General features: G+C 34.5%; 1 long non-coding RNA gene across 3 annotated transcripts; it reads right to left on the bottom strand.

Moving 5' to 3' along the window:
- Positions 1 to 865: 865 nt before the first annotated feature.
- On the bottom strand, positions 866 to 3,945 carry LOC115965584. 3 transcript variants are annotated; one of them, XR_004086112.1, is made up of 4 exons: positions 3,747 to 3,945; positions 3,268 to 3,302; positions 2,277 to 2,331; positions 866 to 1,160 (listed from the first exon to the last, which is right to left on the bottom strand). It is a non-coding gene; the product is annotated as an uncharacterized LOC115965584 (long non-coding RNA). The 3 variants fall into 3 exon arrangements; XR_004086114.1 differs by having other exon boundaries at positions 3,268 to 3,283; XR_004086113.1 differs by lacking the exon at positions 3,268 to 3,302.
- Positions 3,946 to 4,774: the final 829 nt, after the last annotated feature.

The raw sequence follows: 4,774 nt of genomic DNA, 5'->3' as shown, positions 1-4,774 counted from the left end.
GTCAATTCATCCGGTTTTTGATTTAAGATAAAATCTAAATTTCAAAGCTAATTATAGTTAGGATCAGAAGTAAACCTGTTAGGAATGAGGAAGCTCAAAGCAGCCTAGAAGAAATTTGGATAAACTTGATAGAAACTTAATTAGAAAAAAAAAAAAAACACGATGATATCAAATAGACATGATATAAGGAGATTCTAGCCTTTTGCCTTAATTTTTTAAAAAATTAGCAATATGCACCTATTTCGAAACTATATAGGGATATGCCCCTGTTTCGATACTCGATTACCTTAAAATCAAGTTCCAATGAAATACTCGATTCGTAGAAAATCGAGTTATGCCTAATAAAACTAAAAAAAAAAAAAAAAAAAAAGCATGGAACTCGATTTTAGGGAAGTCGAGTTTCAAAACGCCGCTATAGGGATCACTACAACAAAAGTGGACTATGATGACGAAACCTTTCGTCACAATATGTCCTTATTTCGTCACCGAATACATATGGTGACGAAATGGTGACGAAACAGCATTCGTCACCTTAGCTCCATCACAGAATGTATTGGTGACAATAATGTTTCGTCACCAATAAAAAAATGATAAGTGACGAAATTTTTTCGTCACCAATAAAAAATGGTAGGTGACAAAAGTTTTTTGTCACCTAATATTTTCGTCACTAAACCTTATTTTCAGTGACGGAATATTTTGTCACCAAATGTATTTTTTTTTTCCAATTTCAATAGATTAGGTGACAGTTTTGCGTCACCGATTGTTTTTTTTTTTTTTTTTTTTTTTTTTTTTTTTTTTTTTTTCAATTTCAATAGATCAAATGACGAATTATTTCGTCACCAATTTCTGCTTATAGTCAGATATGGCAATGAAAATTATCGTCACCAATTTTATTTTTTTATTAATATTCTTTACATTTACTTGCCATTACATTAACCTGTTCATTTCTAACCAAATCCATAATTAAAAAAACATTCATTCATTTCTAAGCAAATCCATAAAAAAAAAACATCCATACAATCTAAAAATGCAATAAAGATGTTCACAAAGTAATTACAACTATTTATATACAAATGATGTTTTAGCTTCCAAACTTTACAGAAAATTATTTGAGTTCAAGTAGTCCCACAAAAGCTATCTTTTTGCCACCAATCCCATATCTGCACAAGTATAAAGGAAAATACATCAATAACAAACTAAACTGCAAACCTATATCCCTGATAAGATAACAAACTAGAAAAAATAATCATAATGCAACATCATATGAAGCCAAACTATCAAAGAAAGAAGACCCACAACATTCTCATCAAATAAAAACCAAACCCACATTACAAACCATGGAGAAATCATAAAGAGTGCAAAAAAATCCCAATTTAAAACAAAACAAATAAAGTGAAATCCAAAACAAAAACCCAGCCACCATCATAATCACAAACCCAACCACCACAATGAATAAAAAATCTAGCCAACACTATTAAAATAAATAAATAAAACTAGCCACCACCGTTAAACAAAAACCACAACCACCACCATAAACAAAAAACTCACCACCACCATTAAACAAAAAACACAGCCACCACCATTAACACAAAAACTCAGCCACTACCATAAACAAAAAACCAAGCCATCACAATAAACAAAAAACTCAACCACCTCTATTAAACAAAAAACACAGCCACCATCATTAAACAAAAAGTACAACCACCACCATTAACACAAAAACCTAGCCACTACCATAAACAAAAAACTCAGCCACCACCATAAACAAAAAGAACCTTAGTATCAAAAGCAATGGTTCCTCAAAAAATGCAAACTGGTTTCATGCATATCATTTTACTCCACAACTCATAATCCCCATTTACTTACATTTCCTACACCACATGATACATCACACCTAAATAAAGATCTAATAAAAAATTCATTACCAGACTTTTATATCCAATTTCAGTATTCACCTTGCACCATTTTTATACCCAATTTCTTGGCCAAAGAAACAACAAATGAGAGAACCTAAAACACAAATAGCATTCAGCCATCAGAAACATGAAGCAAATCACATATACCCAAGCTATCACCTTGCACCACTTTTTAGGGTGGCTGTTAGACAGAAAAAATACACACTAGAGAACCCAAAACACAAAACATTTCAAGCTTAAGAACAAACAAGCAAACCACATATAGGTAGTAGCTAAGCCAAGAAATTGGGTGGATAAACAAGCATATATTCATAGACAAGATTAACTGAGCAACAAATATCATATATTGACAAAACTCACGTGTTTTTAATGGTCACAACTTCTTCCAATTGCTTCCCCTTGACCCACTTAGAAGCTGAAAATTATGACAGAGAGCAATTAGAACAATCCCTTGCAATAACAAATGCCACAATGCCATGAAAAATGGACAATAAGCTAAAGTAGAACACAAACTACCACTTCCATGAAACTTGACAAATAAGTTAAAGTGACAAATATTTAATAGCAATTTCTAACTCTAGACCAAGTTTCAGATATTTTCTATAGCCACTGATCCTAAATAAAACAAAAGTGTGGAAGTATTTAAGGGGCAGTCTCATTGTGAGCCCTTGATGGTGCAGTTATATAAAGGAAGAGAAAATTTATTTCTGTCCGTTTTTAGTTTTTTATGAATGAATTCGTTAATAACTTAGCTCATGACAAGAAGGAAAGATCATACTAGGTACCAACAAACTAGGTAGAACCATGATATTTAACACAAACTAAATTTAAATCATTCTTCAAACTATGGGTACAGTACAACTCAAAAGTCTCAGAGCTCAGAAGTGAGAATTATCTTATACTAATACAACGTAGCCCGGAGTTTAATAAGTTTTATTGAAGACATAAATTCAGAGAGATTACATTACATTCTAACTCAAAGGCATGCTTGAACTTGAAAGCATAAAGAGCAATAGATGGACTCTAAAACCAACCAATGCAAATTCACCCCAATTCAACCCCACTAGACAAGAAACCTACGTTACCCACTGCCAATTGAACGATGTAACAAACACATACAAGAAAGCCTCAGTCTTAAAAACACAATGCTGACAAAATTTAAAAAAAAAAAAAATGATTCTATTTCACTTCTTAAAAAAAACGATTCTAAAAAAAACGATTATGGGAGAGAGTGTGAGATTGGGGATTTAGGGTTTAAGAGGGAAAATAATAATAATAAATAATCCACAAAGTCACCAAGTTTAACAAGGTTAAAGAAAGAGAGAAAGGATCGATGAGAGAGAGAGCTTACCGGTCTTTTTGGGAGGCTGAGAGACGTGGGTCAGTCTGTGGGAGGAGAAAGAGAGAGTAACAGTTTACACAAATAACAAATAATGAAAAAAATTTAGAACCCGCCTGAAAATTGGGCACCGCCCAAAAAGAAATCAAAAAAATTTCAGCACACGCTACTTTTTCTATTTTCTTCAAAAAATTCAATAAGCACAATGAATAACTGAGAACCGGCCGGTTTAACCTTAAAAATTGAATCAGGTATGATTGAACCGGTTATTGGCCGGTTTGCTTAAAACACCAAAATGCAACATTTTTTTTTTTTTTTTTTGATAGGAAAAACACAGTTGTTTTATGGTAAAGATCTGAAAAATAAAACAATCAACCGGGACTATCCTTTGCCATTGCCACTAAAGCTAATCAAAACATGAAAACTAAACAAGCAAATATAATTTTGAAAACAAAAAACCCAGAAAATAAAAAACATCATTGAGTGCTTACAGGGGTTTTGGAAGACTTAATTTGGAGAAGAATGTCCTTGAGGCTTTAATCACTGGAAGCACTTTTCAAGTTTCCATGGCGATTCAGTGGAAGATCCAAACCTTTCTCTGTGCTGTCTTCATTTTCATTCGAAGTAGCAGCGGACCCACCTTCCATTTTCCTTTACTTTTTTTCTTTTTTTTCCTTCAGTATACATTGAGTGGCTGAGAACTAAGAAGGTCTTGTCCTTTGACTAAGAGTCTAGCTAGCTTATTCTTTTTCCTTTTATTTTGTGTGGTTCTCATAATTTTATTTTGTGTCTGACACCACACGTAAAGAGTAAAGCTGAAAATATTGACATTTGAAATGTGTAAACAAATTCCTTTCAAAAAATATCTGTAAACAAATTTAAAAGAATTATGCTAGTTGATGATGTCGGAAATAATACCACCAGTGAGTCACACGTTCCTCGCACGATCGCCAACGGCACCTGCACAACAAAAGGGAATAACCTAGCAGAGAGTACCGGTGTGGTACCGGCCAAACACCCTCCGAAGGTCAAGTTAGAACTATTCTCACTACTCTAGAGTGCTAGAGAGGGTAAATTATGCGTACCTCAGTTTGTGAGGATGCTTGGGTTTTTATACTAGTAGAAGGTTGACCTCTTTACCTTGGAGTAGAAGTCCTTTCCTTATAGGAGTCCTTTTGAGCGTATTTTGCGGGATCTTTTCCTTATGGGGATCCTTTGAATATTTATCTAGCGTGGGAAGCAAGTAAGCCTGCGCCCGATCCGTCAGCTTCAATTTACCTCCGTCGGCTTTGTTATACCGTCAGCATTTGAGCCGTCAACCACGGGGTCAGCTGGTCCTATGACCGTCAGGATAATCACCGTCTGTTACGACCAAAGGAAACCAATTGAACCGTCGGTTTTATGTCCGTCATGGTTAGGCTCTCCTTTTATCGTCATCAGGAGTCTCCGTCACTCTTCAGGATGGCCAGTTTCATGTGCTCTTCCTACATTCCTCCGTCAGCCTTGAAACAATGCCGTC

The sequence above is a fragment of the Quercus lobata genome, chromosome 10 (genome assembly GCF_001633185.2).
Source record: "Quercus lobata isolate SW786 chromosome 10, ValleyOak3.0 Primary Assembly, whole genome shotgun sequence".
In the NCBI taxonomy this organism is placed as follows: Eukaryota; Viridiplantae; Streptophyta; class Magnoliopsida; order Fagales; family Fagaceae; genus Quercus; species Quercus lobata.
Note: the sequence above shows the minus strand (reverse complement) of the source record. Positions and strands in the feature narration are given on the sequence as shown.